The following is a 14132-nucleotide window of genomic DNA, read 5'->3' on the forward strand; positions in this document are numbered from 1 at the left end:
ATCATTAACACACACATTAGAAAATATTTATGTAACTGAGTATACAAAGTGTTTTTAACAAATGTATTTATATGTATTTTACATTGTTGACATCATTTACATTTAATAAATGTACTTATATGTATTTTATATCATTGTTTATTTTTTACAATGTTCACAGGTTTTCTTCATTGTTTACAGAAGCCATCAGAATTATGAGATAATATTGCCAATCTAAAATATCATTTTATAACATAGCTCATATCTGTACTTTGTAGGTATACATATATACATATAAACCTGTATATGCATACAGATGGGTCAATATGTCGATATGCATATATGGTGTACCTTTTTCATGCTTTTGGAGTCATATTGCTACATTATATCATAAGTCATGTTTACATTTAAATACAATATTATCATCCATATATAATATGATCAATATATCATATATCTATATTGTGTATTGTAATATTTATCATTGTATGACATGCACTAATATGTATGTGCATATCTGTATACAGTTTTATACATACTGTGAGGCCCAAGAGAAAATTAATTTATTTCTTTATTCATTTCTGTATTTCCAGAATCTAGGTGCCCGGTGTGTAATTCCTAGTCAATAATGTTGCATTGATCTTTAATGCTTTAAGCCAACTTTTTACAAACTGTTATAAAGGTATGCTGCCTGCAATAGCTGAAATGTATTCTGGGATTTCACCCACAGAATACGCTGAGTGCTAAACGTTTTTTCAGCATGCTGCAATGTCCATTAATTCAAATAAGCCTGCAAATATAATAACATGACTAAAAAAAGGTGTCATTAATATTTTCCAAGTGTTTTCATTTTTATATTTCTCCCCTGATTTCCCAAATAATCCAATATAGAAATGGATCACATTAACATAAATATAAAATAATTATTATATTATGTGTCTTCAGCCTGGCTGAGTATGACACAAAAACACTTCCTGGCCCTTCTTGGTGGCCAGTGGGTTAGGACGCAGCACTGCAAGAAAGCTACAGCTGCTTCAGTGCGATTTTGATCCCTGGTCCCAGAGGGTCCCCAGACTCTCCTGACCCATCCACTGCTCCCCCTCAGCAGTGTACTTCATCGATTTTTCTGTTCTGCTCCCCACTCTGTCTCTGGTGGATCCTCTCACTGCCCCTGCACCTCTGGCTTGTATCCCAGTTCTGTGTGCATAAATACATAAATCTTAAAAAAAGAAAAAAAAAGAAAACACTTCCATGCCAAGCTTAGTTCACCATTCAGCGATGTCTTAAACATAAATGAAAAAATAGAGGTTTGGGACTTAAATGTTGAAAGAATCCACCTGATTTTGTGTGTGCAGTGACAATGGTTACTTTCTGCTATAACATTAGGAAACATTTGAAAACATGAAAGTCATTAAAATTTTACTGCCTGTGATTAGCTCAGCTGAAAAAACGTAATTGTTTACTTCTCTATTTGTGAGCAGTAATATGATTGTAGATTAGAAGACATCATATTATGAAAATGCTAATTCTCCCAATATGAATCCATTTTTTAGATTAGGCTGAATTTTTAAAAAAAATATTGTTTTTGAGCTAGAGATGCTTATTTTAGAATTTCTGTGGGAAAGTAAGTAGGCACTAATAATCTGAAAGACTCTGTTAAAGAAAAATAATTAGGAAGAGCTATAAGTGACTAGTAAGTATGATAAACTCCCAACAAATGAAACAGTGAATACTACACAAAGAGACAGAATAGGAATATACCCAAATACACCTGGAAATTTTATGTACACAGATTTTATGTACACAAATGTTATGCAACCAAGTTTTTCTTTTTGCCTTTTTAAAAAGATTTATTTATTTATGCATACAAAACTGGGGTACAGCCCAGAGGTGCAGGGGCAGTGAGAGGATTCACCAGAGACAGAATGAAGAGAAGAACAGGCTGACTGATGAAGGACAATGCTGAGGGGAGCAGCAGGCGTGTCAGGAGAGGTCTGCTGTGCCATGTGGGTCACCTCCCGGGTGGGATGGAACTCGTGCTGAAGAGGCTTTAGTTTCTTAGTACTGTGCTTTAACCTGCTGTGCCACCAGGGAGGGCCCCGTGCAACCCAAAAAAAAAAAAAAAATTAAGTTACCAACTCAACACCAGGAACAGCAAAGTATGAAGTAGTTCAGTGTTTGTTCCTGGAATTGTGCTCACACTGTCAAGAGAGCGAGGATGGAGGTGCAAAGCTTTAAAATAAAAAATCAAAAACTTGCAGGTGAAAATAATGTCTTATTTGAAGGATGGCAAGATTGGCATTAAAATTGGTTTGAGTGGCGAGGAACAGAATTGCTGTCAAATATACAATGTGGACGTTGTGTTTGAGGATGAGAAAATGTGCACATTGGTTTTCACATAGAGGCTTGCGGTTGTATGTGGCTAGAGAGGGAAACAAACTGAGGACCTAAGTTCTATAATGTTTGACTTTTAGTACTGACTGCATATAGGTGAAAGAGAGAGAGGAGGAACGAGACACCCCTAGATTGGACTAGCAAAACCCAGAGCAGGAGAGCATTAAGGAGGTGTGGATGATGGTCAGCACCAGGCGTTACTGAGGGAGTGGGGGGAAATAGTAACTATAACAAAGTAAAATTCAAAATCAACAGGCAACTATAAGCTGGAGACAATTTTCACGGGTGGTGGGAAGAGCACAGAGCCTATGTGATGATGCGCAGGTGAACTGGTGGTGGGAACTCCTTGGGGACCATGCATGAGTGGATAAAGTACACAAAGTATGAAAATGAAGAATGATGTAAATCTGTCTCTATGTATGTATGTATATATGTATGTGTGTATGTATGTATGTATCTGTCTGTCTGTCTATCCATCATCTATCTATAGTGTTTAAAAATAAAAAAACAAAAAGAAGTGGCCCCTGAGCAGCATATTCCAAGAGGCAAAGTAAGGGGCCCTAGGAGACCTTCTGGTTCTTACCATATAAATTTCAATTATTTTTATTTTCCCTTTCTAAAATAATCAAGTTGACTTGCTATGTAAATGATTCCTTTTAGAGGTCTATTCTCTTGTACTGATACAGCAGCATTTCAAACATTGTTATCATACCATCGTTAAATATTGCATAACTGTGTTGCCTTCTACACTAATTAAAATGGAAATTTCATTGATTTCAAGTACATAGATAGAACAGGTTATTTCAGGAGGCAAAGAAATGCTATACAGGAGTCTGTTGAGAAATAGTCCTGGTGGGATCTGCTGCAGTGTGTTCCAAATAATATAGAAGAAAGAAGGTACAGGGAAGCATTTCAAGCTTAAAATATCAAAGATTATATTATTGTGGAGTAGATTAATGTACAATCCACCAGGGTGATCCCACCTGTACGGGCTCTTAGAACCTATGCCTTATTTTGCTCGTGTTTTCTACGTGACAACATAATCTTGCCATTGTCTTGCATTGCCAAATGCATTCAAAGTATGAAAAATATAATCATATTATTCAATTTAAATCTTAATAAAACATTTATGAATCATAGGGCCCTGCACTTACAGAAATGTGCAAATAAATCTAATTTAGTAAAATATATAAATTTTAAAATGCTGCCATATCTTCCTTCCAATACATGTACATTATTATTTGTGATCATTTTATGTCCTTCCTAATGGGAAAGTTCCTGGCAAAAGGGACCATATCTTAGTCTGATAATTGTTTTCATCTATTAAAGAGCTAGGACCTGTGCCCAGTGCTATGTTGTTTTTTCTTAATATTGATCCCATAGGCCCAAACTATCAGATGCTGTTATTATTATTATTATTTTACTCATTTAATTTCCATTTCACCAATGAGGAGTTGGATTCAGAGATTAAGTAAATTGGTCTAGAGGAAAGATAACACTTTGACTTCACAGACCAAATTCTTAGCCACTTTGTGTGGTTTCCCAACACCTGAACTGTGTTAGGGCTCTTCATAAAGTTATGGGTTATATATAAAAATGGAGACATAAGAGGGAATAGGGTCCTAGAGCCAAGTGATGGTGAGATAAACAATAGTTGTTTAATCCTAAGCCAAGAAGAACAAGGATGATGAGCTTCCTAGAAGTGTTTGAGGCCGTGATGTCATAAATGCATGATGTGTTTTGTACCTCAGTGTCATCTTGTTATTATTACATGAACTTGAAACAAAGAATTGTAGATGCGATGCCTATTCATTCAAAAGAGGCAGCTTGTTGAGTAACTGACCTGGTGAAATGACCAGTAGTCTCAGCCCGATGGGCTGGTGAGCAGGGGGTGGGCCATTGTGTTTGGTCTACTCGGTGGATGACCATAGGCTGAGCCATTGTTCTTGATCCGATGGGCTGGTGACCATGGAGTGTGCTACTGTGCTTGACCCAATAGGATGGTGACCTTGGGGTGGGCCATTGTGCTTGATCCAATGGGTTGGTAGCCATGGGGTGGACCACTGTGTTTGGTCCAATGGGCTGGTGACCCTGGGGTGGGCCACTGCATTTGATCCAATGGGCTGGTGACCCTCGGGTGGGCCACTGCATTTGGTCCAATGGGCTGGTGACCAGGGGGTGAGCCATTGTGCTTGGTCTATAAGGCTGGTGACCACAGGGAGGGTGATTGTCACAGATGTGGACTATAAAGTGAGCTATTCTATGCAACAGCTGAGCATCAGTGAAACACATTATATCGAGCATAAAGATTTCAATTGAGTTGGGAAAAGTACAATAGGTAGATCAGGCATGTCAGCTGTTTTTATTCTCTGAGATCAATTCAGATGTAAACCTCTGATTTACTTAGAGCTTTGGAATTTATATATAGATTTTTGGAAGCAGATCTGATTGCAGTTGTAAATTTTCTAAAATCCTAAATGCTTGTTGGCATCCAACAATTTACTATTTTGGTATAATTATTATTAATATAATTACTATTATTCTGCCTATGAATATGAATGAGTATGATAATCAGAATAATTAGAATGAGTCACATCACAAATCTCCTTCCTTTCCAAAGTTGTATTATATGTTATTTATGCTTTATTATTATAGATGGGAAAAATTATATGATCTTGAGGAAAGTGAGAGAATGGTCATTTAACCCTGGAAGTCATAGGTAAAAGTGTGTCATAAGCTATCTATCTGTCTATATGTCTGTCCATTTATCTACTGATCTATCTATATACCTACCTAGCTATGTAATTACTAAATATAATTTTGCAAAATTCACCAAGGCATTTTCCTATAGATTATTTTATTAATCACAAAACTTTTCTATTGAGAAGGAACTAGGTGACATAAGGATGACTTCTAGGTATAGGAAACCAAGACAGACAATTTCAAATTAGTAATGACACATTTGAATATTAATGTTTGTTACTGAGAAGATTGAAAAATGCACTAGTATTCTGTTGATTGAGCTGAGTCTGTTGATTGAGTTGATTGAACCTAGCCATCCATATATCACATACATATACTTTTGTGATTATATGTAATTATAATAAATATGTAGATATACACATATAGGAAACCATCATTTTATATTTTATCCCTCTTGCATGATTATCTGGAACCTATTCTGTTTCCTTGACCTGCGACATGTAACTCAACAAGCAGAATTAGAGCCATTTCATTCAAGGAAAACCACTTATTGTGCTTTAAGAATTATAAAACAAAACCAGCGGGTGCCTGAGATTAAGTGATTCAAATTATCATCATTTCAAGGCAATGTGTCTTATACATTGCAGTCTGAGTTCCCTCTGTTTTCTGGCAGCTGACACATTTGGCCTCTCGCTGAATGGATTAGTGGCCAGGGAGGTTCCACGATGTTGAGGAGCTGCCGTGATTCCCAGGAAGCCCCTTCCATTATGCAGAAATGAAATGTAGCCGTGCTGATAATTCCATCTGTTCTTCTGTATAGTCATAAGCCAACCAGCAAAGCAGAGTTTTACAGGGCAGAAGTCAGGCTTCTTATTTTGCCATTATGAGGTAGACATAGTCAAGTACACTATTTGTGTTCTTTCTTTTTAAGAGGAGACAAAGGTGTATCAATCTCCTAACTTTAAAGGTTTCTTAGATTACCACTACTCAGCCTTAAGGGGAGAAATGGGTAGCGACATCCATAGGATTTGAGCTAATTTTACTTGGCAATGGAAGTGTTTCCAAGGTACCAATTTCAAAATTGCTAAGGCTTTGCCTCCATTCAACTACTCATTTGTGTCCCATGAATTTAGAGGTCATACTTGGGCTTGACCACTCCCTCCTTTCTGTTTGTTCTCTGCCTCTTGATGCCCCTAAACGGGCATCATCCAAACCCAGGAATCCAGCCAGCCCACCACCTTTCTTCTCTACCATCATCCTCTCCATATTCTGCTCCAATTTTCTTATACAACATAAGCCGTTGCTTTCTCTGACTCCAAATTCATGTAAATTGACAGATTCTATCAATTTCTCCTGTATAAGTTTCCTTGCTTTTTATTCTTTTATTTAATTGAACTTGATAAAAATGACACATTTATTTAAAGAAAGTGGAGCTTTCACAAACATTTAAAGAACATAAAAAATCCCCTGCGATGCCATCTAGATTTAAGCACCGTTAGTGGTATTTTGATTTTTACCGCTTGTATTCTGTCTTCTTTTGTTAAACGAAAAACTCGTCTCCCTAGTAAAGCACTTCATGGCCATTTCGGCTGCTGAGTTCTTGCTCTCCTGCCTTTCCAGTCAGCATCACTCCAATGCCCTCCACAGTTTTGTGTTAAGCATTTGTGTTAGTGTCTTATGTCCTTTGCCAGGCTGAAAGCCCTCAAGGCTAGAGCACAAGAATACATGTTTTATTTAGTTATGTATTTACCTGTGGTCCTAGATAGATCTAGAACAGTAAATGATGTCAGTGTCATTTGTCTCGTATGGGCACACTTCATAATACAGATTTTATTTTTAATTAATACTGTAAACAAACAATTCTCTTCTCTAAAAATAATGTAAATAAACGGATCAAGAGAAAGCAGTACTCTACTTTGACTTAATAATGGCAGTTCAGATGACCTGCTTCGGTGAAGCAGACTCCCTTGTATAAAATAAAGTACATCGTTGGGGCACAGTTATATAGCCTTGAGACAGTGCATTTATCCTCATATCCCTCTTAGGAAACCCACCATTTGAATGACTGATGTGTGTATAAAAAGTGATCTCTTTATAGGATTAATATCCCCATCATTTATTTTGATCTGTCCCCCAAGCACTTCCCTCAGCCAGAAAAATTTAAAATGTGTTCAGTATAGATTGTTGATTCTTTCCTTACCACTTAAATATGTTCTACCTCAATTCACTCATTCATTTCACTATATTCTCCCATTCTTAGATTTTTAATTTTATTAACATGATCTACTATCTATCTATCTTCGTCTTAATATGATCAGATTGCATCCTAGTTTTTGAATAACTAATTAAACTTATTCTCCTTGGAAGCATTTTTTTTTAATTAAAGTTAACCTTTTAAGATGGAATAGCAGAAATTCAATTGTAATTGTAATCAAGAAATGCCACTCCAGATCATTTATGCATGGGGACAAAGAATAAGGGATTTTTGATGAGGTTTATTCCTGGGTCTCAAAAGTCATGTTTACTTCTTCTTACTTTATATGACTTTTTTAACCTTCATCCAAAAGTGCCAACGGCTACCCTCAGTGCATCTTATTCTGTTACCAGCCGGTAATATTTTGTCTTCTCTAGTGCAGCAAAAAGATATTTCTGTTTCTTTCTGGAGTGGGGAATGGATCAAAAATAGGGGAGGAAGTACGTGGGACTATGATGATGGCACACAGGTGAATTGGTGGTGGGAAGTCCACAGGGATTATAGCTGACATGGAAAAAGGCACAAAATGGTGTAAAAATAAACTAATAAAAATATATTTCTGTACTTGTGCTCAGTCATGGTTGGAATATTTTTATTCCCCTTTTTAGTTTTAGGATTATGGGGTTCTGACCCTCACTCACAAATGGCTCATCATAATTTTTCCCCCAAAAGACACAAAGATCATCTCGAAATTAGAATGTCTGATGTGTCGCCATAATACTGAAAGAACATATAGACCCTGTGAATATTGCAGGTATTGATGCATAAGTACTACATTGAGCAATTAATCACTAACCATTTTGCTGCTTATTCGATGATAAAATTATAACAATTGAGCTTTTTGAATAAAGACTTGGTACATAGATCTATAGAATCTATAGCTTATAGATTTCTGGCTGTGCTATAGACATTTTTCTAGATTAGGAAATAGCAGATAGTTAAGAAGTACATAAGGAAAATGAGTTACATGTTTTGACTTCTGGCAAAAACAAAATATCTACTCAATCAAAATAAAAATGTGTGTACCTTGGCTTGGATCAGACACCTCCATTACGACACTTCCTGCTTAGGATCAGGACAGTGTAACAGCAGATCAAATGGAGCCAGCAGGCCTAGTCCAAATTCAAACTCCAGGCCAGTGATTCTCAGTCCACTCCCTATCTGCCAACATCTCCCTCACCTGGGTACATGTTAGAAATGGATATAGGCACCTCCTCCCAAGCTCATAAATCAGAGTCCTGGAGAAACATCAGCAATCTGTGACTTAACCAGAACACTAGTTGAGTGTTATGGACCCTGGAGGTTGAGTTCTGTTGAACTATTCTAATGAAATTCCTTCTTCTGGGGTTCTACGCACTGCCAACATAAAGAAAAAAAGAGAATTCCCGAGGACTACATCATTTCCACATGGTACATGTTAAATTGGTCATCTTAGGCACTTGAAGGATTTACACATCCATCCACAGGTTGAGATGGGTTTATTTTCAGTTTACTTGTCTTCTGCAAGAAGGCGGGCCTTGGAGGAAAGATAAATGTCTGACAAAATTATGCGACTGGAAGATCTGGGTTGTGGGGAATAGCTGTGGAAGACTTGGTAGACCAGGAGAAAGATTTGGGCTAAAATATTTGGAGACTTTGCCGGGTGTCTAAATAAACACAGGTTTTTGCTTGTGTGTCTGTGCAAGTTTGGCGTGAATGCTAAAAGTCCAGCAAGCTTCAAAGAATCTAACACACTCTAGGTGGATACCATCAGTTTCAGAAAAGTAGGCACACACTCCCAAAACATTCAGTATTAGAAAAAGTAGTTAAGTTGATTGTAACATATTATTATTATCTATATGGGTCTATATTTTAAATATTTTTAAAGAAACAATTGCATGCCTCTCTGTTAGTATCACATTGCAAAATAATCTTGATTTTTATTTGTATAAATCTAGGCCCTAAAAGATTTCAGTTGTTTTCAATGTATCGTCTGGTCTCTGAGCCTATTAACTTAAGTAGCTGTTCTAAACTTAGAAATGGCGTTAGTCATCTGTTAGCACATTAGCACATAAACCTATTTTGAATTAGAATATATTCTGAAAATGTTCTATCTCCAGAGTAATTATGTTCTTGCCTTGAGCCCCTGGTGCCCCACTGCTGTTTACACATTAATTTAGTCAGTCTCTTATATGTTTAAGAAGAAAGTATATTAATGCAAATGAGAAAGTTCCAACCTTTGGGACTTGAATCAGGAATTTAAAACAAGCTAAAAGAGCATCAAAAATGGACGTGGAATTGCCAATAAAACTTTTAATGATTTTAAAAAGCATTAAAATGATACCTGTGAATCAATAAGCAAAGCCATTCATGTACTTTACTTTAAAAGTTAATAAACCACCGGGGTGTTCCTTGGAGAAATAGCTTATTTTATTCTATTTGTAGAAATGCCATGGAAGGAACACATTTCCTAGTGTGCCTGAAAATTTGCTACCCGTTTAGAAGTGAAAATAACTGAGGGCTGATATCAGAGAACGCTAAGACAGGAGAAGCAGCTTTTTGGTAATCATTTGAGGGTGCCACCGTTTTAAGATCATACTATGAAGGACATTTCTCTGTATTTGCTTATGATAGTTTCTTTAATGTAATCGTAGTAATTTCTCTTTTTCATTTGATATCTCCAGTGAAAAGAAACATTCTTTAATCGAGGCAAGGCGATACTTATAGATGAGAATAGGTTCAGTTCAGTTTTGTCAGAAAGTACTGGCTTTCAGCGTTCTGTGTTTTCTGCTGAGCAGATGCTCAAACAGATACAGCCGCCTGGAGACTCCTGCACCGGCCCTATTCTCAGGCCAAGCAGAGTCTTGTTTTTCAAAAGCACCTGTGGCCTTTTATTCTCAGACAATTTATCCAAATGTCCCAGTTCCTTGCTCACAAGCAAGTGACCTAGACAAGATTATTATTAGTCAAATGAGTCAAGGGGACAAATGAATCTTTAACACTTCATTGAACAAAAATAGGTTATTGTAATGGTGGAGTCAAGTAACAGCTCCAAGTTTTGTCCTGAGCTTTCTAGTGCAATTGTCAGATGTGGACCAAATTCCCAAAAGTGAGTTATCAGGCTGTACCTGCTGTGTGTCTGTCCCTTCTCACAGGCTTATCTTGAGGGCTCGTCCATGCAGTCTGTTTTCCCACCACATTGCTTCATCTCACTGACGTTTAGTGGCTGTGTCTATAGTGGACAGTGATAATAGGACCCATATTATAAATAGTGTTGTAAAGTTAAATGAGACTCAGCTTAAAAAAAAAAAAGTTCAGAATAGACCTGATTAGAGAGGGCACTTTTTTAAATCAAAGTAGTCATTACTATTAATAAGTATGTGATTTGTATTCTTCATGTTATGGAGTGATATCATTCTCATAGATTAATGTGGATCTTCCCCTCTGGTATAAACAATGTCAATGGCAAAGTTAATTTTCAGGTCAGAAAGACAATGAGAAAATAAAGGGAACAGATGATTTTTAAATGATCTGGTTAAATAGGTAACATTTCAAGAAGAAAAAGAGAGAGAGAGAGAGAAGAGGAATATCCAATTATTTGTTTTAAAAAGTAGTACAAAAGAAATAATTGAAGCTAACCAATAATTGAAGCTTGTAAAAGAACAAAAAGATGGAGCATCCTCAACAAAATCTAGTCAGAGTTCATGTCAGAGTTCATGAGAAAATATTTTTTTTAACCAGACCCAAATTACCTTTTTTAGATTAAATTATGTTTATTTCCCTAATGTTGACTTACACCGTCTATGTGATTGCGGATAAGTTCATACCTTGTAGACATGTGTTAACCCACCATGCCATGGAATGGTTTTAAGTCTCTATCCTATCCTATGTGTGTTGACAAACAATTGTATATGATTATTTCACTAACCTCATTAGCTATAAGGAAATAAATAGGTGCTTCTTTATTTGCCATTCTCATCAGTTGCTGCTTTTAGCAAACAATACACTGACATCATCTTTAACTTGTTGCCATCAAGGAATAACACCATTTCTCAGTTGTTAGTCTCCCTTAGTTTTCCTTCAGTTCATTGAAAACATGTATTATGATAGCCTATAAATCTCATTTACTTTTTTTTTAAGATTTATTTATTTATGTAAACAGAACTGGAGTATAGGCTAGAGGTCCAGGGGCGGTGAGAGGATTCACCACAGACAGATCAGGGAGCAGTGCAGGTCGACTGACAAATTACACTGCTGAGGGGAGCAGCGGGCAGGTCAGAAGATGTCTGTGGCGCCATGTGGGTCACCTCTGGGGCAGGGATCAAACTCATGCTGCAGTGGCTTTAGCTTCTTAGTGCTGTGCTTTAACCCGCTGCACCACCAGGGAGGGCCCTCTGTTTTTATACTCGTTAACCTTCCACTTCCTGCTCATTAGTTGTTCTTTCTGAGAAACATATTTAAGTGGTCATGATATAAAACAAGTCTTGACTAAGAAAGTAAGGACTGTCGTTCAGAGATTGACATCACTTGTGAAAGATGTATTTATGTGCTTCTTCAGTAAGGAGTAGAGAAGTGCATATATCTGCACAGTTTGAATTTTGCTGATACTCTAAGTTCCTAGGCAAAGCTAATTAGAAAAATTAGTAAAAATCTTTTCCACCTGTTCTATTAATAGCTGCTGAACAGTGAGGACATTAAGGCTGAAAAGAAGTTTGCACAGAAGTAACCCAGCCATTATCTGAAGTTAATCTGAAAGACTTAAATATGACCAGCCAGACAGCGAAACAAGAGAAAGGAGACTAGAGGGGGTATAATGACTTACTCAGGTGTGTGGGGGACAGTGAGAGGTAAAGGGGCCAGGGCACAGTTACCATAGGTTGACCCTATAATGCTGTAACCATCGCTGCCCAATAGAAGGCCTGCCGGGGAAACGCGAGGGGAGAATTGTTGAATGTTGTGTTCAATCTGCTTTTCTATATGCCTATAAAAAAGACAGTAACGTCAATATGGCCTGTAATAATGTGTAGTCATACTGGGGAAGAACACTAGGCTGGATGGCAATTCACTACAGCAATTTTGAAGTTAAAAAATACCACACACTTGGATGACCTAGAAAAATTGAAGTTCGGGGAGGGTAACATTACAAAAACCAGTGAACTGTGGCTATTATCAAACAAAGAAAGAAAAATGTGGACGTTGTTTTTAATTTTCCATCCCACTTCTCCACACACCCAGCTAAAATAGCTAGCTATGTCCATGCTCCACATGTTAAAAGAACACATATAAATAAAAGAAAGCAAGATCAGAACTTTGTTGGAGAAAAGCTACAAGAAAGTATTGTTTTAAATCATGTGTTGGGGAATTCTAATGTTGGTGGCATGGCAGGCTGGGAGTGAACAAGGATGCACGTAAAAAACCAGAATAGAACCTCTACAAAGTAACAAAGTTGTGTTCTTTTTCCTGTTTTAATTGGTCTATGTTAGTGCTCACAAAAATTGTTCTGTTAATAACTGTTGAACAGTGAGGACACTAATGCTGAAAAGAAGCTTGCACAGAAGTATCCCAGCCATTATCTGAAGTTAAACTGAAAAAATCAGCTCTACCAACACAAAGCCTCCATCCTCTGCACATCACTTCCAAGTCAAGATAAAACCTGAACTTTAATTTCCGAATTCTGTCACGTATGCCCCTTGTTAAATAGACATATGGTCCTCGGCGTTTTGTTAAGAATCAGTCACTGGTGTACATTCTGAATCAGCCAGAGGGGCCAAGGCATTTATTTATGAAAATGTAAGTGTATAAATGAGATATTAAAGTGCACCTGTATTCTATTGCTAAAATCCCACTCAAATATTAAGTACAAAATGTAGCAAGGAAATGATTTGTTGCAAGAGCTATTGGTGCTTCATTCATATCATGTAAACTCACCAGCCTTGTACATTCCACCTGGAAGTGCCTGAGCCTGTCCCTAGGTGTTTTTCTGGCTAAAGGATCTGGTTCAGCAAAAGGGCGCAGTTTCTAGCTCAGTGAAGCAGCCTGATCCGTACCAGACAGCTTCGGTGGATTGTGCCCTGGTGCCTTTTTGCTGGGGCTAGGTTAACATGGTGCTATAGTTTTCATTGTTTTCCAGAGTTCTCCAGTTGAGATGATCCAAAATTTTCAGGTGCACACACAAGCAAAAGATATTCTACCAACTTCTCTCCTCCATCACATTTCCCTCTTTCATGCTGGAGTTTCCTGGAGTCACCCAAACCTTTCCCCCAAATATCAGCAATCATATCTTTTTCAGAATCTTCTTCTGAAGGAATTCAACTTCTTTTATTGCCCCATCTCTGGACTTTTGAATTTTGATATCAGAATCAGTAATCTTTTAAATTTCACTAAGGATCACCAACTTTTTCTTCCAGTGTAGCAAAAGAATGGAGGAGAATGCATAAGAGAAAGGGCAAGTTGTTATAAGGGCATGAGAGGGAGAGAGAACTGAAAAGTGGGAGAGGGGATAAATGATTTTTTTGTATGTGTATTGATGCCCATGTGTACGGTCCTAGTGGGAGAATTTAGACAAAAAGTTAAGTATTCAGTTAATATATTGTTAATCAGTATCTGATGAAGTTGTGGACCAAAATCTAAATCTCTATGTCTTCACCTCAACATTTGCTGAATCTTGTCAGACTATAGGAGGTGTCTCATATATTGTGTGACATACATTTAGGTTGTGTTCCTCTATAGTCCCTATCAATCCTGTGACTAAAAATAGGTATGTATGCAGAGAGATGGATGGATGGATGGATGGATGGATGGATGGATGGATGGATGGATGGAT

Source organism: Condylura cristata, unplaced genomic scaffold (genome assembly GCF_000260355.1).
Source record: "Condylura cristata isolate star-nosed mole 26May11 unplaced genomic scaffold, ConCri1.0 scaffold00042, whole genome shotgun sequence".
In the NCBI taxonomy this organism is placed as follows: domain Eukaryota; kingdom Metazoa; phylum Chordata; class Mammalia; order Eulipotyphla; family Talpidae; genus Condylura; species Condylura cristata.